This window comes from Talpa occidentalis, unplaced genomic scaffold (assembly GCF_014898055.3).
Source record: "Talpa occidentalis isolate TD23 unplaced genomic scaffold, MPIMG_talOcc4v2.1 talOcc4.2, whole genome shotgun sequence".
NCBI classification, from domain to species: domain Eukaryota; kingdom Metazoa; phylum Chordata; class Mammalia; order Eulipotyphla; family Talpidae; genus Talpa; species Talpa occidentalis.
The window spans coordinates 37,371,817-37,396,139 of NW_023602073.1; the positions used below are offsets into that span (position 1 = coordinate 37,371,817).

The 24,323-nt window shown below is 48.7% G+C and overlaps 1 long non-coding RNA gene across 1 annotated transcript; it reads right to left on the bottom strand.

Annotated features, from left to right (window-relative positions):
• Positions 1-4,189: 4,189 nt before the first annotated feature.
• On the bottom strand, positions 4,190-15,855 carry LOC129146302 (uncharacterized). The gene is made up of 4 exons (XR_008552866.1): positions 15,507-15,855; positions 15,091-15,279; positions 6,001-6,135; positions 4,190-4,295 (listed from the first exon to the last, which is right to left on the bottom strand). It is a non-coding gene; the product is annotated as an uncharacterized LOC129146302 (long non-coding RNA).
• Positions 15,856-24,323: the final 8,468 nt, after the last annotated feature.

Consider the following 24,323-nt stretch of genomic DNA (forward strand, 5'->3'; position numbering starts at 1 on the left):
CTTTCTTCCAGGTTATTTGAGGTCATTCAATTTATTGACATATAGGTATTTGGTATTATGACATATAGATATTTGGTATTATGATCTTTTGTATCCTAATGTGTCTGTTGTAACTTCTCCCCTTTTGTTTCTTATTCTATTAGTTTTTTTTTCCCTTTTTCCTCCTTGAAAGTGTAGTAAAATATTTGTCTGTTTTGTTTATTTTTTTCAAAGAACCATATTTTGGTTTCATTGATTTTTTTGTCTCTCTTTGATTTCTTTGTCATTTATTTCTGCTTTAATATTTTTTTTCCTTCTACTGTCTCTTGGTTTCATTTGTTCTTTCTAGCTGTTTAGATTCTTTACCTGAGCTCTGTCTTGACTCTAGGTGTGGCCTGTATTGCTCTGTATTGCCCTCTTAGTGCTGCTTGTGCTGTGTCATTTGTCTCAAGGTATTTTTAAATTTCTTGGTTGTTTTCCTTCTTAACCCAAGAGTGATTTGGTAGAGTGTCGTTCAATCTTCACATGTTATTTTTCCCCCTGGTTTCTTTTTATGGTTGATTTGAGTTTGATACCATTGTGATCAGAGAGATACTTGTATGATTTCAGTCATCATGAATTTATGACACTTGTTAGATGACCCAACAAGTGATGTATTCTGGAGGCTAGTCCAGGTGCACCTGACAAGAATATTATTTAGCTTTTTGGAGTATAGCACCCTATAAATATCTATTCAGCCCAGATGGTCTAATTTCTCACTTAAAGTTACAGTTTCCCGGAGTTCTGTAGGGTGATGTGTCCTTGATGAAAGTGGAGTGTTGAATTTCTTTACCACTGTTGTGTTGCTGCCAATATCTGTTTTCAGATGTGTTAATAGTTGCCTTATGCATTTTGCTGCTCCTTTGTTTGGTGCATGTGTATTGATGAGTGTTATGTCTTCCTGATGTAGGATTCCTTAATCGTATGATGTTCATCTCTGTCTCTTGTTACCTTTTTTTCTGGAAGCTTATTTTATCTTATATGGCAGCCCCTGCAATTTTGGGGGTGCCCCATTTTCTTGTGTTTTTCCCAAGAACTGTTTTGATCCAGTCTCCTGGAGACAGCATAAAGTTGGGTTTTATTTTTTGGTACAACCAGTCACTCTGTGTCTTTCTCTTTGGTGAGTTCAATTCATTTACATAAAGGGTGATGACATGATGACTTACTACTGCCCTTTTGTCTTTAGTCAAATCCAGCCCAGAAATGTGTGGTATCTGGAGAGGGTGGTGAGGGCTCCAGGGTCCCTGCCTCATAGGTCCCCTGGTCAGTTTGCAGGATGGTGTCAGGCGAGAGGCCCAGACATTAGGCAGGCAGCTGGGGTTCAGACCTGGACACTGCCATAACCCCTTAGGCTCCAAGTCCGGTTTCTGAAGGGGAATGTGGGGGAGGGGTGTCAGGGTAGTATCAATTCCCAATTCACAGAGTGCTGGAGAAGAATCCCCGAGGTGACACAGAGAAAGTAACTGCTGAGGTATGTAGCCGGCCTTCGGTCAGCACCCTGAGCCGCTTCTTTTTTTTTTTTTTTTTTTTAATAGAGGCATGCTTTATTTATTTGTTTGCTGGTTTGTTTGTTTTGTTTTTGTTTATACATGCACTGGGTACAGTCAGAAGCGCGGGAGGGTGAGAGAATTCACCAGAGCCAGAGCGGGGAGCAGAGCAGGCAGAAGGACCGAAGTACACTGCTGAGGGGAGCAGCGGGCAGCAGGAGAGATCTGCGTGCCATGTGGGACACTCCTCGGGTGGCCGGGGAACAGCTGGGGATCGAACCGGCATCGCAGAGGCCGCGGGCAGCTTCGCAACCCAGCGCTCAACCTCTGCGCCACCGGGGAGGCCCCCTGAGCCACTTCTGTTCCTGTGCCCACCTCTGGCTTTTGAGACCCAACTCCCATGTCCCCTTCCTGCTGAGGAAGGAACCTCCCTGGCTCTGTGTTGGCCCCCTCTGAGGCAACTACTGCAGCCCTTCTCTCCTCACACACCCCAGGCTGCAGGACCTCCAGGGCGGGGTCACCAGTTCTCTGTGACCCCAGCACCCTGTGGAGTATGTTCCTGGGCAACAGCATGCATTGGGCTTGGGGACCCCAAATGCCTGACTGCAAGTCTGTGCCATAAGAGTCACCAGGGGTGTATTTAGAGAGAAGTTCCCAGGCCTGTCCCCAGAGGCAGAGAGTGGGCTCTGGCTGCCCAGGGCTGGGGAGGGGAAGATCCTTCCACACTGATCACGGCCCTTCAGATCCACCAACATCTCATCCCCATCGCAGCCTCCTGAGACCCAGAGCAGGAGCCCCTGAGCAAGGCCCCTCCTGCTGCCTCCCCCTCAGAGACTTTGCGAATTGCCAGATCTTTGTTTAATGTGCAAAGGATGAAGTGATTGGTACAAACTATTAAAAAAATTAAGGCAATAAAGTGATCAGTGTCTGTTTTCTTACAAGAAATAGTGGAGACTGAATAAGTCACGTGACAGTCAAGGTCCTGATAGCAATGAGCTGTCAGACAAGGATTCCACGTCCCCTGAGGTGTCCTTCAAAATAAACCTGATTAAAAAAAATTATTCCTAGTGTTTTAAGATTCCATTTAATGTTGCTGTTCATTTTTTTTCACATTATCCTCAGAGCGGTGTCTGCAGGATCACGGCACAGAGGGACTGTCAGCAGCCTGGGGCTGTGAGCAGGGTTGACTCTGACCCACCTGCAGGGATTGGAGCCCTGGAGCCCCAGAATCCGTCCCAAGGGCTGGTCCTCCAGGGAGGCACAGGCCTTGCTCTGCCCTCCTCTTGGCTCCCTGAATCTCCCAGACGCCCCAGCATTGGGGAACTGAACGGGGATGTTCCAGATGAGGAAGGGGACTCCCCTTAACTATTTATCTCCCCCATCTCCCTGCCATCCGCAGCATCAAGACAAAACATGGAAGACCTTTAATGGAAATGATTTTTAATACAGTTAGTGTGCAACAAAGACAAATGAAAGAATAAAGTTTCCAAATCAAGCACCAAAGTCACCATCCCCTTGTGGGTAAATGTTCAGCCAAACAGGGTTGGCCCAAGTAGGGCCTGAAAGCCTGTCACAGTCTAAAGCACCTCCTGGCGGGACCCATAGAAAAGGGGGGACAGGGCTGACAAGTCTGGAAGGAAAAGAGCAAAATCAAGATAGAAGCTGCCATTGTCACCTCCCCATGGATTTCTCACCCATGTCTATGTCACCCAGTCCAAGGCCAAGAAGCAAGTGCAGCTTTTTCACGTGTCTCTGTCCCATGTGCCTCCCCCAGGTCTCCTTCTGGTTCCATCCTGCTTCCTCCCTCCTCAGCCTCCTCTCAAGCTTCCTCTCCCTGCTCAGCTCCACCCTTCTTGGGTGGGGCACGAACCCAGATCCTCCCTTGGGGCCCCCCTGTTACAGTCCTCTCCGTCACCAGCATGTGCATATGTGTGGGTGACACCAGCCCTGCAAGGACGGGCAAGGCCCCAGATGTGTGCAGTTCCCTGGGCAGTTACAGGCCAGCACTGCTGCATCCCCCAGGGGAGACAGACGCTCCAGCTCCCCAGTGAGATCCTATGTCACCCACGCAGACCTTCCCCCTCAGTGACCCCCGTGTTGCCCCTTCCCTGCCCGGTCCTCTCTGGCTCCCCCTTCACCCTTTTCCACCTCTGTCCCCTAAAGTCCCCATTTCCATCCTCTGCTCTCTTTTCCAGGAGCTTCCCCATCTTCCTAGCCAGTGCCCTGGGGGCTCTCCTAGGCCTTCCCCTCCTCCAAGGATGGAGAATGTCAGGTGATTCCCAGGAGGAGGGGCTTTCGTCCTTGGAAGCAGAGGCAGAAACAAATGACAGGGACCCTGGAATCTAAGTTTTCATACCAAGAGACTGAGGCAACCTATATATTTGGGGATTTGCCCAGAACGTAGGAACCAATTATGTCCTGGAGACCACTGCAGACTAAAAATAAGGACACTGAAACTGATGCAGACTTGGGGGCCCAGGGAGCCTGGGGAGGGCCTGGCTGAGCAGGAGAAGGGGCGGCTCTGGTCTCCTGTGCTCAGCCCTGTGGCCACACTGGGGCGCTGCCGCGCTGCTCCGGATTCTGCTGGAGCCGCCAGGATGGGGCGGGGGCTGAGGTGGGCAGAGTTGGGGGTCCTGGAGGGTGGCGTCCTGGGGTGAGATGCTCTGTGAGGAGTCAGAGCAGCAGGGCTCAGAGGAGAGGAGACTCCGGAGCATGCCCTGGGTGTGAGGTTTCCGTCTTTTCTCCCCAGAACCCCTCTCTCCAGTCCCTGGATGGTGATACCTGGGAGAACTGGAAAAGAGAAAATTTTTTTGTTCTACAATCTATTCAATATTGAGGGCATTTAAAAAAAATTAATATTTAGGGCCTCCCTGGCGGCTGAAGGAGCTAAGACACAGCAGTATGAAGCTCTCCGCAGCCACTACGGCATGAGTTTGATCCCCAGCCAGGGAGCTGCCCATATGGCACGTCAGACCCCCCTGTCTTGCCCGCTCCTCCCCTCAGCAGTGCATTTCAGTACATCTGCCTGTTCAGCTCCCCACCCTATCTCTGGTGAATCCTCTCACCTCCACATTTCTGGCCTGCACCCCAGTTCTTGTATGCATAAATAAATCGTTATAAAAAAATAAATTGATCTTAAAAAATAACATTTAAAGAATACTGTTAGATTTATAGAAAAGTTGCAAAGGCAGTACAGGTCTTGTTTATCCCACACCATTTCCATTTTGTTAACATCCTACACGAATACCTTGATTTTTTTACAACTAATGCAGCTATGTTGACATAATTACTAAATGCCATCTTTGCTACTGTCCATTTTATGCTCCATAATCCCATCCAGTTTGCCTGGATGACAGTTTCTCAGATTTTCCTTGTTTTTATAACACTGACACTGGTGAGGAGTGATGCTTGGGAGAGGTGTTGGGGTCACAGATGAGGTTTCTTGGGTCACCTCTAAGAAAAGCGTCACCAGAGTCCTCCTCTCAGTGGCGTGTGGGCAAACACACACACATGCACACACACAAACACACGGAAAGAAGACGATGCTTGTGCAGACACCAGCAGGCATGAGGAGCTGCCCCTGGAGAGGGCGGGTGTGTGAGGAGAAGCCTGCAGTCACCAGGCGGAGCCTTGGGAGCAGAGCTGTGTCTTCCTGGAGCAGAAAGGGCCCTGAGGTAGTGTTCTAGTTGGGAGGGCTCATTCCTTTGTGGAAATGTTGTATGTCATTAAATTAATTACTTCTGTGGTGTGACTAGGCTGATTTGTCAGGAGCAGCGAGTCTCTGCAATGGCTCCATCCCCACATCCCAGCTCTGGTCTGTGCCTCCTTATACTTCCTGTAGCATCTGATACTTGCTATGGCAGTTGGCCCGAAGCGATTTTCATTTCTATAGTTGGTTTAATAACTGTGCTAATAATCACTTCTACCCCCACCTCTAGTTTCTGGTCATGTGACCCCTCCACCCTAAATTTTCTACTCTTAGCCTCCATCAAGGAGCACTGCTCAGGACTATTGTCCCTCAACTTAGGTTTTTTTTTTTTTTTCATTGGGACTCTGGGTTTAGGGAAGCAGACCCCAGGGGTGCAGGGCCATTGTCCACTCAACACATCAGTGCTCATCATGTCCACCTGACTCATCACTGATGGTGTTAACCTTCAATGCCAGAATAAGGCAGTGTTACCCAGGTACCACCTTACACTTGTGAGAATGACCCACTGAAGGGTGTGGAGGAAAAGGAACTCTGGTACATGGTGGGTCAGAATGGAGACTGGTCCTGTTAGCCAGCAGAATGAGGGGTTCCCTGGCCCCTCAAACCTGCGCACTTGACATGAGTTGTGTCATCAGCTGCACAAAGACAAAACATACTCTAATGCATAACACCTTCATTAGAAAAGAAAATACAAATTAGCGGGCAATAGAGAATGAGTGTGCAATAGCAAAAGAGAGGAGAAAGAATATAGTTAGAAGAGTTCCCAAGTGAAGCACCCAAAGTTACCTGTCCCCTCATGGGTAAGGCCCAGCCAAACAGGCTTGCCCAAAGCAGGCCCGCTGAGGCCCGAAGTCCTGCCACAAGGCTAAGGCACCCACCGGTAGAGACCCATGGGAAAGGCGCAGCAGGGGCCAGGCAAGTCTGGAAGGAAAAGAGCAAAGTCAAAATCCACAACAAGATAACAGTGGCCATTGTCAGCCTCCCCTTGAGTCTCTCCTGCATGTCTTTGTCTCTTTCACGTGTCTCTTTCCATGTCCCCAACTCCCTGGCACAAGTCCAAGCCTGAGGAACAAGAGTGGCTTCTTCTTTGAATGTCTCTCTGCTCCATGCGCCTCCTCCAGTCTCCTCTCCCCATGTTGCTCCACGTCTTCCTCCTCTGCCTTAGCTTCTCCTCCCTGCTCAGCCCCACCTTTCCTCGGGCGGGGCAGGACACCTGGAACCTCCCTTTTCTATGGAGAGCACATGGGTACAGCCCTGCCCCTGTGGAAAACAAACGAAGGTTCCTCAAAATATTCAAAATAGACCTGTCACCTGGTCAGGGACTCCATTCCTTGGGATTTATCCAAAGAAGGTGAAACACTAATTCCGAGGAATATGCGCCTCCTATGGTCACTGCAGCGCTGTCTACCATAACCAAGCTATGGGCACAACCTAAGTGCCCAACGGCAGAGGAGGGGATAAAGAACACGAGATTTATACCCAGTGGAATACTACCCAGCTGTGAAAAAGAAGAAATATTGAATTTGCAACATGGACAGATGTGGATGGGATGATGCTACGTGAAAAAGTTTGAAAGAGAAAGTTAAATACTGGATGATTTCATTCATATGTGGAATATGAGGAGACAAAGCAGGCACAGAAGAGACTAAACCAAAACAAACTCTAGAAATATGAGTGCAAAACTGAAGCTATGGGGTGGGGGTAAGAGCAGGAAACAAGGTAGGAAGAGGGTCCCATGGACTGTGGTGGAGGACTATGGATGCCCTTAGGTGGGTGGGAAGTGATAATGAACATCTGAAGAGGGTGACCCTGGGCCTCTGCACACATGCAGTGTGTAAACCAATGTTACCTCAACTCAATAATACAATGAGGGGGAAAAAAGAAAAGTTCTTAAGCAAAAGAAAAAAAGTAACTTGTCTTCTCTGTCAATCACCGGCATCAGGACTTTGCCTTCACCTCCTCACTGTCATGCAGGCTGAGGGGCTGCTTTCCCACAAGGTCAGAGGCAGGAGGTGCAGGGACTCCTGGGGCTGCTCAGACACCTCTGAGTAGAGACACTGCAGAGAGGGCAGCTCTGAGGGGAACCAGAGACAGAGGGTCAGAGTAACCCCAGTGCTGAAAGAGGATCTGGTTCCCAAGCAGAGGGGAGTGAGAGTGTGTGTGAGTGTGTGTGTGTGTGTGTGTGTGTGTAACAGGAATGAGAGGATACACAACATAAGATGATGGGAAGTCAATTAACATCAAGCCCCAGAATAAATTAATTCAAATTACACACAGAGTAGAGAGTGTCAGAACAACAGTAAATACAGTTCCGCGGAGAAGCAGCTTTGAGCAGGACTGAAAAAGCATCCTCCTCTGAAGAGGAGGAGGTTTAGAAATACCTCAGGTTGGCTTGAGGTGTAAGGAGCTAGGCAGGACCCTCCTCCAGGCCCCGCCTACAATATGGTGGCACCTTCACCCTGACAGCTCCCTCCCCCAAACCCCAATTTTTTCTCCTTTGGAGTCACCATAGAAAACCCACTGGCCTCAGAGTCAGGGAGCACCATGGGCTGCAGCTACTTTCTCTCTAGACCAGAGCAGGAGGGAGCCACACAGGGGGAGGGAGGAGTGTGTGTCCTGCTGGCCTGGTCCAGGGGCAGGATTAGCCCAGGTCACCCCAGTTCCTGAGCTGAGCCTTTGTCCACAGTCCAGGAAGGGAGGGAGAGATGGAGCTGGGTCTCCCTCAGCTCCTGGAGGAAGGTGTAACGTTAGGTGGGTGAACTTAGGTTTCTTTCTCATTCTGGGCTCCCCCATCTCCCCAGGTACCCCTCCATGGGCAGCAGGGAGAGGATCTCAGATAAACCCAGGCTGGATCCCGCACCTCCCTCCCCACTATAGTGTTCAGGATGAATCCCCTTGTATTCATGGCCACACTGGAGGAGAGCACAGAAAGGTAAGTATTATTATTGTATTTGCAAGTGATTAGAAGTAAGATTTTTTACTATAAATGCTCTTTTATTTTTGTTGTTGCTGTAACAGTGCTGTGCAATCAGAAAAAAACCTGGGAGAGGGAGAAAGTGTGGAATTGAGTTTTCATGATGCAAAAAAAAAAAAAAAAAAAAGGAAAAAAAGCCAAAAATGAAAATAAGACAAACATGGATTATTCAGTTTAACCCATGACACCCTGGAAGTTGCCAGATATCATGATCCCAGAGCAATTCATGACTGTGGGGAGTGAGACTCAAAAGCCCAGCCCAGGAAACACAGCAGGGGATGCAGGGCTCTGACCAGCCCAGGGCCCCCCTGCTGTGGCAGCTGCAGTGGGGAAGGGTCTCCGAGCTGAGGAGTCTGGGAACTCAGTGTGGTCACATCCACTGGAAACATCCAGAGTGAGGTTGGGTCATCCTAGTGACAGCTGCCTCACTACCAGCCCAGGTCTTCCTGCTATTGATAAGTCAAATTTAAAAAATTCCTCCCTGGAGGGAAAGTGTCAGGGAAAGGCGGTGGTGTCCATGCAGGCCCTTCCCTCACAGCCTGGCCCAAGGAGAGTCCTGGAGTGTCTCCTCAGGGGCCTCTGCTGCCTCCTCTAGTGAGCAGAGGACTCACGTCACAGGGGAGGGAGACCTGCCCTGCCATGTCTTCCCTCCTGGGGATCATGTGGGGAGTGAGCCCCTGAGCACTTGTGCAGACAGCTCGGGACCCAGCACAGGGAGTGCTTGATCCTGAGGGCTCCTAGGGCCTTTGTGGGAAGGAACTTGAAACATAATTAGGTCTCCCCAGCTTCTCCTGGAGCTCCCAGAGGGACAGGGCTGTGCACACATGGGGGAGCCCCATCCAGAGTCAGGTTCTGTGTCTTAATTGTCTCCCCAAGAGGACATTGCCTGCTCCCTAGAAGCTTCCTGGAGTGCTTGGATATCTAAATAACATTAAAATATTACGAAAATCGAAGCCTCCACCATCCGGGTGGTAGCTCATCCCAAACCTGGCATTTATCCTAAAGACAGGCATCCTAAGACATTCAGGCACCCGAGCTCAGAACGCCCCACCCACTGCCTTCTCAAAACAGGACCATGCCTTGAGAACATCTTACTGACAAGGTAAAGGAAGGCTAAGGCCTAGGGTAAGGCAAAACTTTATTCTTTGCTCCCTCTAAGGAGCCATGTGGAATGGGGGATGGTGAGAACCTGAGGTTTAAGGAAAACCCGGCATTTGGGGATGACCTGACAGTTTGACTTATAAGTTATGGTTTCCAATAGAGAATATTGAACTTAAAAGGGTGTTCATAAGTTTGTTTAATCGCCACTGGGTGGGAAAAACATCCATCGTGATGTTGAAAAACGACGCCTCTGGTGTGTTTCAGTCCCTAAACTGATGTTTGCAGGAAGTTTGCCTTTTCTTTCTTCTGGATTGTAGAATCAAGTGCCAGGTATCAACTTTCATTCCATTTTTTTCCCAGTGGGAAATTTTCTTCAATTCTCAAGTCAGGATCTACTAATATTTGAAGCTGCTGTCACCTGATGATTTTGGAACGGATTTCTCCAACCTTCTTCATTCCAGGACACATTTCAAAATCCTTCATACTTAGAATCTTCACCCTGAAGATTTCCTCTGTGAGGGCTGTGATAACCGACTCTTTGAAATAGAAAGTTGCGGGCCTCCCTGGTGGTGCAGCGGGCGGAGCACTGCGCTGTGAAGCTGTCCGCAGCCTCTGCAGTGTGGGTTCCATTCCCGGCCGCCCAGGGAGAAACCCACATGGCACGGCAGACCTCTCCTGCCTCTCCCGCTGCTCCCCTCAGCAGTGTCTTCTGTCTGTCTGCCTGTTCTTCTCCCTGCTCTGTCTCTGGTGATTTCTTTCACCCTCCCAAGCCTCTGACTATATGCCAGTTCTTATATAAATAAATAAATCTTTAAAAAGAAATAGAAAGTTGCCTATATTTTCCAAAATTCAAATCATAATTCATAAAAGGGGTTCAATCACTTTCCCCACCTCTCAAAAACACTGTCTCAATTCCTTCTCACTGCACGTTCTGGTTAGGAACTGAACCAAACGATATTAAGGACAATTACAAATGAAAGACTTGAAACAGTGGATCAGAGGGAGGGCTAGTGACGGAAAGAAAATTCTGAATAAATGGCATCATTCCTCATAGGGCCCAAATCAGCCTTTGGAACACATCAGTCAATTTAATTCCTCTTGTTATCTCTCATAAGTGATAATTTTGAGGCAATACCAAATGCCTGAGAGTTTAGGACATTTTTTTTCTCTTTTTCTCCAAGTGGGAGTTGGAGTTATGTGATTTCAGCAAGGTTGGAGGATGGTGTGTGAGGATAGCAAGAGGTTCCAGTGGAGCTCAGATTGAAGTCCAGCCCTTGCTACGCAACTAGTGGGCTCTGCTCATGCCTTGACACTGCTTTTGACAAGGTAAAACTTCTATTTACTTCTATAGGGAAGGGTTTGCTTTCTGGCTTCAGGAAAAAAGATTTTTATGTGTAGATGTCTAAAGTGAGAAATCCCACCTTGTCTCATTATTTGTGCTCCCATTTTTACTGTGTTTCTCTAATTATATTATGTAAATATCACACATTCATTGTGAACAACTCAAACCATTTATAAAATATGAAACTTCTGAAATATAAAAATGTAATAAAAAATATCTTGTCATCTTACCATAATAATAAGCATTAATATTTTGGTGACATTTTTGCATGCATCTCTTTACATATCTATGTGTTTTTACATAAACAGCATTTAGCATAAATGATAATTTTCCTGTGGATACCTTTCCACACCCATGTCAGCAGATTTATCCCCATCTCCATTTTCCCCAAGTAACACACATATCTTAGCCAGAAAAAAAAAAATTGAGATTTTGCATGCGAATATTTTATTTGGGTTCATCACCGTGGGAACAGGAAGCATAAAGCAGAGAGTGGAAGAAAAGTTGATACCAGGGAGCTTTACTGACCTGGGTACTGCCATGGGCAACTGGGGTTCAATCTCCCTGACAAATAAGGTGCAACTGGACTAAGCTGGTGGAAGGTTATCCCTGCATGAAACTGCTTACTATGAAACAATCAACTATAGCAGTAAAAAGGTGAACTGAAGGGATAGAAGACATGAGGACTGAGAAATGTCCAATACAGTCTACTCCTTACACCACTCAGATCTTTTCACACGCTCTGTGGAGTCCAGTCAGTCACAGGGTCTTTGATGTGGTGGCCAGTGACAAGCTCTACAAAAGACTCAGTTAATGGACCAAGCCTCCACAGATGCATGTGGTCACAACACCATTATTAATGTGCTTTGTCTCTTTCCCACACAGCCATTCCAGATTCCCCTCTCCCTGGAGCAAACCTACATACTTCATCCCTGTGGAGTTGGAGGCTGAGTCCCTCACCCCCATCAGGACATGGTTTCTGCATGGCCTGTTTGTATTTCAACTTGGCAAGAAGCCCCAAATCTCCAGAGTTTCTACACGTGCTCCTTTCTTACTCCATTGTGCAGCAGCAACCCTAGCTCCTCATAGTAATCAGGGTCAATTATCCAGAAAACGATCACAATAGAGTTCATTGTGGCTCACTGGCTCAAGGAATATAAATGCTTAGGCAGTAGATATAACATCAAATCCAGCAGAACCTTGCTGGTACAAATATGCCTCCCAACCTCCCACCTCACGTCCCTGGGAAGCCTCTAATCTAATAGGGTGAAAGGCATGGGGTGAGATGTATAAATTCCTCCAGTGGATCATTAGGAGTAATGGTGAGAGCGGCTGATACTTCTTTCACCCCTTAGTTCCAGGATCCATACTTTCTCGATATTGGAACATAGATTATATATTGGCCATTACTTCAATGTGTATAACACATGTTGAAATCTGCCTTCCACCATCACAGAGTGTTTTGCCCAAGATAAAATGTTAAAAGTTTTTAATGTCTCTCAATTATGCTGTCAACTTCCAGGTGACATGCTGTATGGTAGAATCAGTGATTCCTGCAGACACGCTGCTAATGTCATACTTATTTCACCATAAAATGTGCCCAGAGGCACATGTTATATATCAGAGGCAATGTTATATAGGCTCTATGCTGGTGAATCAGGCAATCTGTTGGCTCTTGAATGGAGATGCTGGCAGTCAGGGAAGGGAATCTTACATCCAGAATGGATGTCAATTCTTGAGAACAAATCACTCTCCATAACAGGGTAAACTGGGTGAAGAAATCCACCTGTTACCATGTAGCTGTCTGGTCTACTAAGTGATGTTATCACAGCAAGAGCTTGACTGTGATTTCTTTGACTGGAAATCTGGTCATTCATGAGTGACAGTGACTGATGAATCACCCATGATGAGAAGAAACTCATGCCTCTGGACTCAGGTATGATCAAATCACTCTTGATCTCAATTTTTATGACTTTCAGGGACTGTTGAATAAGCCCTGGGGTGACCAACGAGAGAGGCTGAGTGTTATCCACACAAAGGGGACATTATCTGTGGTAGGTGCTCTCTGAGGTGAGAACTAACATGAGACACAAAGGTCTTAAACCCTGTGTCCACTCCCATGGACAAAAACGCCTCATTTCCTAACTTCCTTTGATGTTCATCTTCTCATCTTGCTCCTTCTCAGCACTGAATCATTCAGAAAGTCACAAACCACTGCCAGGAGTCTATTTTATAGCCGTAACGGAGGGAGGTCAACATTGCCACCATTCAAATTAAGTCATCAGGGCACTGCCTGCAGCTCTTGCCACTCCTCACTGTCTCATTGGGCGCTCCTGGGTGAGGCTATTTAATGAAATTGTAGCCCTGGACATCCCATTACATCTCTAATCTTAATATCTTCCTCCTAAAACATATGTTCTTATAAATGGATGTCCTAACATGGACTGATATAGACATTAATAATGATTTCTTGATTATACTTATGTAATGACCTATGGCTGATTTGATAGATATTGCTCATTTGCAAAACCCTACCGATTAACTTAAATTGAGCATCCCCATTTTTTTTCTTTCTTTCTGCAGAGAAGAACTAGAGTGTAGGCTTGAAGCATGGGAATAAGAGGATTCACCGGAGACAGAGTGGGAAGCAGAACAGGTAGATTTACTGAAAGACACTGCTAAGGGGAGCATCTGGTGAGATAGGAGAAGTCTGCTGAGCCCTAGGAGGGTCAGCTCCCTGGCCTGGGCTAGACTCAGGCCTCAGTGGTAACAGCGCTGAGACTTCACCCCTGGGACACCAGGGAGGCCCAACAAACCAAATTTGCATTACACCTACCATGTGTACTACCTCTATTGTGTACTTGGGAAGATCCCAGGTCACCACTTATTTGGTTCCTTCTCTGTAAAACGCCCAGGTAGAATTCAGAACAGAGGCAGCAGACATGTGAAGGAATCAGTGCCTGAGGGGCCTGGGCAGTGAGTGGTTTGACTAAAGGGTTTACACTGGGTTGTAGATCTTCCACAAGGCCACAGTGAGAAGGAGGCCAGCACTATGACAGAACTGGACTCAGAAGGAGTAAAAAAACTTGGGTGATACAAAACAAACTTTATTAGTATTTCCATAATGAACAAGAAACCTTGGAGGAAATAAAACAAAAACCACTTGAAATCAATTAGGCAACAAAGATTTGAACTACAAGAGGAGGGCCAGGTGTCTGTGGGTGCAGGGTTAGTAGAAGTTAAACGAGGACATGTGGCTAGGGAGGTGGGTGAAGAGAGGTTTGGAGTCAGCGGTGCTTAGTCTGCACCAGAGGTCAACAGGCAGGACAGGGGTCAGGGATGGGACCCTGGAGGAATGGCATCAGGTGAGCACCCTCTGCTTGTGCTGCAGGATCCCTGCAGGGGCTGGTTCCCCAGGCAGGGCTGCTGTGGCTTAGCACCCTCACTTGAACCTGCAGGATGCTGGCCAGAAGTGGCTTCCTCCCACAGGCGTGGTTTGAGCTCAGGACGCTCTTGCATAGGCATCATTCTCCTGACCAGGGCCTGGCTGTCCCGCAGGGGCAGAGTGAGCTCAGCACTGTCCCCATAGGGCTCAGTATCCTGGTCATTGTCTGGTTCCTCCCAGAGCACTCCTCTTATCTCAGAATCCTCAAAGAAGTCTTCGGGATCCTGCACCAGTCTTGGCTTCCCCAGAAGGGGTGGGTGTGAACTGCCCACATTGGGCAGCTCCTGAAGCATCCTGGCCTATACCTGTCTCCCACAGTGGGGCTGGTGTAAACACACCACTGCCAGCTGCCCTGCTGGGGCCTGCCTAGGGCCTGGCTCCCTGCAAACAGGTGGTGTTTGCTTGTGCCCAGCAGGTTGTCCCACAGGTTGCAGGTCCTGGCCTGGTTTCCCCAGCAGGGCTGGTATTAGCTCAGCAGCCTGGGGACATCCTGCTGGAATCTGGGGAGTTTCAGGCTGACTATGCAGGGGTTTAGTGAGCTCAGAGTGCCCAGGACGCCTACAGCATCCTGGGCATTGTCTGTCTGACCCAGCAGGCCTGCTGGGCTCTCCTGTTGCTCTGGAACAGCATATGCAGGAGCAGCTTCTCCTGTCCCTTCAGGACCCCTAGTGTCTGCTTGTCTCCAATCAGCAACTTGGCTGGTCTCCTGGCCTGTCCCATGGGCAGCAGGGGAGCCTGGCTGTGCTCCTTGAGAAGGGGCTCAGGATGCAAGAGGACAGGCCATCAGCCACATGCCAGATTGCCACTTGCCTTTGCAAACAGACCACATGCTAGAGCCCTGAGCAGAGACCAGCCCATGATAGGGGGCCCCTGGGATTCTGTTCCCCAAATTCGGCAGCTACAGATGCCAGGTCAGACTGCTCGTGGTCCGAATCTAGCCCCTGTGGTCTCCTCCAAGGGGCACCTGACCCTACCCCGCCCAGTCGGGCCCATGCACCAGACTGTGCCACTTACCCACGGACAGCTCCTCCAGGGGCTTTGTGTACTCCAGCCAGTTCCTTTGGACATGCGCCCCAATCTCAAATTGTGGGTACACTTCAAGCAGGGCTCTGTGCTGGGACAGATCCCACACTGGGCTGTGGGAGGACAGTCGGGGAAATGCACTCTCTGGATCTCTTCACCTTCCTGGACACAGAACACCTTCTGGGAGCAAACAGACACACCTGCTGGGTAGCAACCAGCTGGGGCAAGAGGGAGCAGCCATGACTCTCTGGGTCCCACCACCAGCCAGCATGTAGACATGACCCACCTCCTGGGTGGGCCAGACCCTCCTTCCTTGAGCACGCACATGCTTACTCTCACCGCTCGCACACCCACACTCACAGGGGGAAGGGAGGGGTGGGGGCATCAGAGCCCTGGCGTGGCCTGACCTGTCCCCAGGGCCGCCCTAGTTTCCTCAGGGGCAGTGCTGTTGTTGGCCAGAGACGACGACTCAGGCTCCTCATGCCTTTCAGCAGAGTGCGACACGAGTTTCAGGGAAATTTTTTGGGTCCACTGCAGGGAGACCTGGGCAAACAGCAACAAAACATGGTGCCGGGTCCAGGCCCACCAGGAAAGTGAGCTGGGTCAGGTTTGGTTCAGAACCAACTGCCTGGGGACCAGGGTTCCGAGGTCATGTGTGCCCTGTCATCTCGCGGAGGTGATGTCACTTCCTGGGTCCCCTTCCCTGGACTTCCTGCTCAGACAGATGCCCCCCCATCCCATGGCTGCCTGGGCCACTTCCTGTTCACCCTCCATGCCAGGCCCAGCCCACAACACTGACAGCAGCACAGCCTCCCTGAGCCCTTGGATGGCGAGACATGGTGTGACGTAGCCAGGGCCCCTGCTGGGCACTCTGGTCTCTGGCTGCTGACCTGGCTCATCCTTCCTGCCAGGGAGCAGGCCCTGCAGCATCGGCAACTCCAGGCTCCCATCTCCCATGGGCCCAGAGGAGCTCCAAAGTGTGGAGCCTCTCCCTGGGCGGTCCTGGGGAGTGGGTCACTCCTGTCTACTGCCCTTGGAGGGGAGGCTGGTGTCAGGCTCACAGCACTTGGAGGGTCCCACCTGGGAAAGGGCACCTGCATATGCCTCACCTAGGCCTGGCCAGCCCTGCTGGGGGCAGAGTCATCTCCCACCCGGGGTGCCTGTCCTCCCACCCAGTGTGCCTGTCAGCCCTGCTCCTCTCTGGCCGTGCCCTACAGGGCCTTGGGGGCCCAGTCAAGGTGCCAGGGCCACAGACAGTGCACACCTGCCGGCCACAGATTTCTCAGGGCCCCCTGCCTGCTCACACACCTGCCCACCTGCCTGGAGGTTGTATCAACTTGGGACTGGGTTCTGACTGGGACAAGGCCACCCAAGGCATGGGGTGTCCACTCCAACAGTGACTGATGCCAGGGAGGCCTCTTCTGTCTCCTTCCCTGTCCTCACTGGCTGACTCTCCCTTTCTCTTTCTGTATGTCCCTCTGATGTTCTCTCTCCCCCTCCTGGTCTGTCCTCATCTCACTCTCTATGTGTGTCCCTGTCCCTCTCGGCCTCTCTGTCCCTGCCCCATTCCTCTGTGTCCCTGTCTCAGTCTCTCTCTGATCCCCAGTGTGCAGAGGACCAGAGGGAGGGAGGGAGGAGCACAGGGGACTGAGGTGATGGTGCACGGGTGCCTTGCAGAAGGAAACTCTATGGGGACTACACCTGAGGGGGTGGGGGAAAGCAAATAGTGTTTACAAGTGAAAAGTGAAGTTAAACAATAAAAAAAGAAGAGTATCAAAAAAAAAAATACAGTCATGCCTGCAGGATCCTCCCCCTGTCTTGGCTTCTCCAGCAGTGGGGGTGTGAACTGTCCACACTGGGCAGCTCCTGAAGCATCCTGGCCTATACCTGTCTCCTGCAGTGGGGCTGTTTTGATCCTGTCTCCTGGAGGCAGCATCAAGTTGGGTTTTGATTTTTGGTACAACCAGTCACTCTGTCTTGTTCTTTGGTGAGTTCAGTTCATTTCCATGAAGGGTGATGACATGATGACTTACTACTGCGCTTTTGTCTTTAGTCAAATCCAGCCAAGAAATGTGTGGTATCTGGAGTGGGTGGTGCGGGCTCCAGGGTCACTGCCTCCTTGGTCCCCTGGTCAGTTTGGAGGATGGTGTCGGTCCAGAGGCCCAGACATTAGCCAGGTGGTTGGGGTTCTGAGCTGGGCACTGCCATAACCCCTCAGTCTCCATGTCCTTGTTTCTGAGAGGGTGTGGGGGAGGGGTGTCAGGACAGTATCACTTCCCAGTTCACAGAGTGCTGGGGAGGGATCTCCAGGTCACATGGAGAAAGTCACTGCTGAGGTCATGTAGCCGGCCTTTCATCAGCTCCCTGAGCCACTTCTGTTCCTATGCCCACATCTGGCTTTCAAGAACCAGCTCCCATGTCCCCTTCCTGCTGAGGAAGGAAACTCCCTGGCTCGGCCCTTGGCCCCCTCTGAGGCAGCTACTGCAGCCTTTCTGTCTTCACACACCCCAGGCTGCAGGGCCTCCTGGGTGGGGTCATGTGGTTCTCTGTGACCTTAACGCCTTGTGGAGTATGTTCCTGGGCACCAGCATGCATTGGGTTAGGGTACCCCAAATGTCCACTGCAGGTCTGTGTCAGCAGAGTCGCCTGGGATGTGTTTAGAGAGAAGTTCCCCGGCCCATCCCCAGAGGCAGAGAGTGGGCTCTGGCTGCCCAGGGCTGGGGAGGGGAAGGTAGGGGTGGTGCCCATGGGCCCAGACCCAGTAAACAAGGTTGTTGTGGTGATGGAGATGTTCTCAAGGTAGAGTATGGGATGATTGCTCTGCTCTGCACTTACCAAAAGGACATGACAGGTGAGCCTTCAACAAATGACTCAATGGCCAAAAGTTATATCTCAATAAATTTGCTTTAAAAACATTAAAAAATGGGTCTACAAGTTGGCCTGTGTCTGTTCACCACTGTATCTTCATCGAGGGCTTATGAGAAAACTGCCTTAGCCCTCAAGGAGCTGAGCACGGACAATTTCACTGCACAGATGCTCTCAAGGCGCCTCCTCTGCGTGGTCCTGAGTCATACGATGAGATGCTGACGTCACGCTGCTTCTGTGATGGGAGATACTTTTAGGGGCCTTGAGTGGGAGGCAGCTTATTTTTTCATGTGGGCAGAATGGAAATAATGAGTGTCCAGAAGGTCTACTGTGTTGGTTTTCAATTTTCCACCAGTTCTGTGATACACAGGAGGGGAGACAGTGCCCCCCATGAGTGTGTCTGACTTGTGGGCTCTTCCTCGTGAGGAGAATGAAGCAGAAGGGATGTGCCACGTCACCGAGTCAGGCTCACAGGGGCTGAGACTTCCCGCCCGGGCTCCCCTCCTGGTCCCTCTCTGGGGTGACTCCCTGCACACGGTGGACCCTCAGCTAAGGGGACGCCCACAGGACAAGGACCTGAGGGTTTTCTCCAGGAGCCACATGCAGGAGCTCTGAGGCAGGTCCTTCCACGCTGATCACGGCTGTTCAGAGTCGCCAACATCTCGTCCCCATCGCAGCCTCATGGGACCCAGAGCTGGAGCCTCTGAGTGAGGCCCCTCCTGCCGCCTCCCCCTCAGAGAATGGAGACGCCAGATCTTTGTTTTGGTGCAAAGTAGGAAGTGATTTGGTACAAACCAGTAAAATATTCAGGCGATAAAGTGATCAGTGGCTGTTTTCTCACAAGAAACAGTGGAGGCCAGAGTAGCTCACGAGACCGTCAAGGTCCTGATTGCAATGAGCTGTCAGACAAGGATTCCATGTCCTCTGAAGTGTCCTGCAAAATATGTGATTTTAAAAAATCATTTCTACCGTTTTCAGATTCCCATTTAATTTTGCTGTTTTGTTTCTTTATACTATCCCCAGAGCCGTGTCTGCAGGGTCACGGCACAGAGGGGCTGTCAGCAGCCTGGAGCTGTGAGCAGGGCTGACTCTGACAGGCCTGCAGGGAGTGGGGCCCTGGAGTCCCAGAATCAGCCCCAGGGCTGGCCTTCCAGGGCAGCGCAGGCCTTTCTCCTCTGGATTCCCTGAATCACCTCCTCTTCATTGCAGGAATCTCCCTGCCACTCTAGCATTGGGGAGTTGGGGAGGATGTTGTGGCTCAGGAAATGGGGGCCTCCTCCTAACCATCTGTCCTCTCCTCCTCTCTCTCCTTCATCAGCCTGAGTGTGCGTGTTTGAGTCACACCAGCCCTGCACGGACAGGAAAGGCCCAGAACTTAAGTGATTCCCTGGTCAGTTACAGCACCAGCCCCTCTGCAGTCCCACCAGGGGAGACAGAGACTCTCCCAGCCCCAGCCAGAGCCCCGTCACCCACACAGACCTTCCCCTCACAGTGTCCCCGATGCTGCCCCTTCCTGGTGCCCCCACCACTCCTTTTGGGCCCCATCCCCTAGTCCCCATTTTCATCCTCTGCTCCATTTCCAGGAGCCTCCCCATCTTCCTAGTCATGCCCTGGGGGCTCTCCTCAACCTCCCCTCATTCAGGGATGGAGAATTTTTAAAAGATGTATATTTGTTTATTTATTTCCTTACAGCGTGGGTCATCTTTCTATAGTTATTGTTCCTCTTAGGTGCGGCCCTTCCACCAATGATCCACCACACACCACCACCAGCTCCCCGGGTCTCTCCCCGGCTCTGATCACTCCTGCTCCCCCCTGCTGCAAGACGTGGATGGGTGGTCGGCCCCGGGTCTTGGCGTTTTCCTGGAACCTTGTCCATTTCTTGGGCGAGGACCTGGGCTCCTGGGTAGAATTGAATGTTAATTCCCTCGAAGCAGAAGCAGAAACAAAGTACAGAGACTCTGGAGTCCAAGGATCCATCCGAGACTGAAGGAACCTCTATATTTGGTGATCAGCCCATAATCTGGGAATCAGCTATTATGTCCTGGAAACCTGCTTTTGTCCTTTGTCCATAAGACTAAGAAAATTGGAGGCCTTCTGACCTGACACTGGACTTGGGCGCCCCCTTGTGTGCAGATCCCTGTCCTGCCGCTGGGGGCCCAGGGAGCCTGGGGAGGGCCTGGCTGAGCAGGAGAAAGGGCGGCTCTGGGCTCCTGTGCTCAGCCCTGTGGCCACACGGGGGCGCTGCCGCGCTGCTCCGGATTTGGTGGCGCCGCCAGGACGGGGCGGGGGCTGAGGTGGGCAGAGTTGGGGGTCCTGGAGGGCGGCGTCCTGGGGCTGAGATGCTCTGTGAGGAGTCAGAGCAGCAGGGCTCAGAGGAGAGGAGACTCCGGAGCCTGCCCTGGGTGTGAGGTTTCCAGCTTTTCTCCCAGAACCCCTCTCTCCAGTCCCTGGACGGTGATACCTGGGAAAACTGGAAAAGAAAAAAAATTTCCTTCTATAACCTATTAAATATTGCGAGTATTTTAAAAAATAACATTTAAAGAATACTGTTCGATTTACAGAAAAGTTGCAAAGGCAGTACACGTCTTGTTTATCCCACACCATTTCCATTTTGTTAACATCCTACATGAGTACAGATTTTTTTTTTACCACTAATGCAGCAATGTTGACATAATAACTAAACGCCATACTTTAATTCGTTTTTGCTAATGTCCATTTTATGCCCAATAATCCCATCCAGTTTGCCTGGATGACAGTTTCTCAGACTTTCCTTGTTTCCTTGGGAGAGGTGTTGGGGTCACAGATGGGGGTTCTTGGGTCACCTCTAAGAAAAACTTCACCAGAGTCCTCCTTTCAGTGGGGTGAGGGCACACACACACACACACACACACACACACGCACACATATGAAAAGAAAGTAGTCGATGCTTGCACAGACACAAATTGGCAGGAGGACCTGATCCTGGAGTGGGGGGTGTGTTAGGGGAAGCCTGTTAGTGGAGGCTCATTAGAACTCTGTTGGTGTGTGTGGTGTGGAATTACACATTTTAATAGGTGTGAAGATGCACTCCAAAAATTTATACAGTGTTATAAACTAGTGTAACACACGCATATATATATTAATTATTGCTTTTGGGTGTTTTGCTTACATTACTGCTAAAAGCCATGATCCATTACGGAGGTCTTACAATGTGGGCCTCTTAGTTGAATCATAGTCTCTGGTATACTATCAGCTTTCCAGTCCTCAGATATGGAGGAAATTCCTAATTCCGTTTATACCACATCTAGGTCATGGGTAAGAAAATGTTTGCTCCTCAGTTGATCTATGTAGCCAACATCTGCATCAATAAAATAGAAAATCGGGCCTCCCCGGTGGCGCAGCGGTTGAGCACTGGGTTGCGAAGCTGCCCGCAGCCTCTGTGGCGCCGGTTCGATCCCCGGCTGCTCCCCGGCCACTGGAGGAGGGTCCCAAATGGCGCGCAGACCTCTCCTGCCGCCCGCTGCTCCCCTCAGCAGTGTACTTCGGTCCTTCTGCCTGCTCTGCTCCCCGCTCTGGCTCTGGTGAATTCTCTCACCCTCCCGCGCTTCTGACTGTACCCAGTGCATGTATAAACAAAACAAACAAACAAATAAATAAATAAATAAAGCATGCCTCTATAAAAAAAAAAAAAAATAGAAAATCCTTGAATTTCCTCAAATTATGTCCTGGAAAATGTTCCTCAAATTATGTCCCCCTGCAGTTATTTCATTGTTTTCCTTCCTTTCCAGTCTGATTTGGCTAATTTTAATGCCATTCCAATAGGGAACAGTGGTAGAGAAAGAAATAGACGAGATAGTAATACATCACTCCTTAATTCTTGTAGTCCTAGGAAAATCAAGTGTTCTCTATGGTGGTGGAAAGAGGAGATTATTTCCTGATGCAGGAGCACTCACAATGTAATGGAAATGCAGGGTTGTATTGCCATGGTTTTGATCCCTAGCATATTTTGGAATAGGGCCCAAGTCCTGTTTCACAAGCCTAAATAACTAACCTGGACCTGGGTTCCAAGGAGGACCATGGATTTGTGGCTCACGGGTGCACACTTCTCTGCCCCACTGGGGGCATATTGTGGCACCAACCTTGTAGAGACTTTGGGCCCAAGACCTGTTTCCTGTGGCTTCCTGAGGGGAGGTTCCCCAAACTGTGTTTGCATAGAATAGCTGTGAGCCATCTACAAACTTCCATAATGGAGTTTCCCTTCATATATTTAAGTTGTATTCTGTTGTATAGTGATTTGTGGACTAGACAATGTAGCAGAAGTACACTGAAGCAAGTTGATTAAGAGTTGATAAATGAATGTAATGTAACAGAATTAGCTGACTGCTTTATTCTCAAAATGTTTATACTTCAGTTAGTTTATGCTTTAGTTTGAATTACCATGTTAATCCCTTCATCATATTGCTCTGTACTATTCTCAAATAGTTTCTCATTAAAGCCTTTTCTCCTTGATCTGCTTTGCAGACTTTCCAAACAAAGACTGCCACCTTTTTCCAATGTATTTTTTTTAAGCATAGAAGAACTGGGGAGTAGACCAGAGGTGCAGTGGTTGAGAGGATTCACCAGAGAGAAAGGGGAGCAGAACAGGCAGATGTACTGAAATACACTGCTCAAGGGAGCAGCAGGCATGGCAGGAGAAGGCTGCTGCACCCTATGTGTCTTCGCTCCCTCGTGGGGAATTGAACTCAGGCCACAGCAGTGACAGAGCTGAGACTTACTCCCTAAGCCACCAGCGAGGCCCCTTTCCCAATAATTTCTCACTGCAGTATTGGCCACATAGAATTTACTATAAAATGAATGTATCTTTACTGATCAAGGAATCATGTCACAGGAAAGTTTTAGATTTAAATTAATTGGTATGCATGTGTAAGGACTATATACTACATGGTTGATATGAACAGTTTTTCTGGTTTTTAAGTGACTCTGAAATTGAAGAGTCTTTTTGGAAAATGTCAAAGTAAAAACTGATATGAAAATATTTAACCTTTCGTTCTTATTATAACAAAATGGAAAATAACAAATGACAGGGTTTCATATGGTAGCCCTGAAGGATAATGCTTTTCAGATCCCTTTTATCCATCTCTTTTAATAAATAGCCCTTCATTACCTTTTTATGTTACAAGTTTGCATACTGAACCAGATTGCAATGAAAGAACAGTCTAATGAAAAACACTATGTTTGAAATAGATGTAGGTCATTCTGTGCCCATAAATTTTTAAGTAGTTGATGGAAAATTGGTCTCTCTAAGTAAGAGATTTTTGTTTTATTTTCAAGTTAGGCTATAGTTTTGGATCTGTGGACAAACCATTTACTCTCCCTGGTATTATCTTTCTTCTAGCTAATTCTGTGAGTCATAGTCTCTTCTGGTACCATCGATATTATTGCAAAGAGGAAGATTTAATCCGGTGGGTTTTTTTAGTAGCTGAGTAGTATTTGTGGGTTGTGCGCCATATTTTTGTAACCAACTCATCTATTGTTGGACCCTTAGGTTGCTTCTATCACTTTGGTATTGAAAATACTATTACAATGAACATAGGAGTGCACATAACCCTTCATATTAGTGGTTTTGTATACTTCAGAGAGATATCTAAGAATGGGATTGCTGGATCATCAGGTAGAACTATTTTTAGTATTTTCAGAAATATCTATCCTACTTTTCTAGGAAAGGAAACAGTCTTCATTTCCACCAACAGTGGAGTAAAGACATGGATATAAGTTCTGAAATCACAAAATACACAGAAAAACAAAAATGACACAGTTCCTTAATCAGCCTTAGAGATGACTTTTGTCAATCGGATTACATTGGCAAAGGAAACAAAAGCAAATATAAACAAATGGGACAATATTAAACTAAAAGGTTTCTATAGGGTGACAGAAACCACCATTAAAAAGCTAATGATTTGGAGAAAATATTTACATATGTCAGACAAGGGCTTAATATAGAAATTTTATAAAGAACTCATTAAACTCATCACAAATATCCCCATTGAAAAGTGGACAGAGATGTTGAAGGGCGCCTTGTCCACAGGAGACAGAGATGGCAGCAGGCCCATGAACGTGTGTTCTTCCTCTCCTATTCAGAAAGCAAATCAGAAGCAAAATGAGCCATCATCTCCTATCTGTTAAGAGGGTTATTATCAAAATAGACAAGAAACAAGTGATGGTAAAGTTGTGGAGAGAAAAAATTCTTTGTAGATTGTTGTTACAAATTTAAACTGTTCCAATCATGGAAATAGTGTGGCAATCCCTCAACAAAATTAAGAAAAGAAATATCACATGACCCAGCTAGCTGACTTCTCTTTAGTTGTCAAGCTTTACCACAA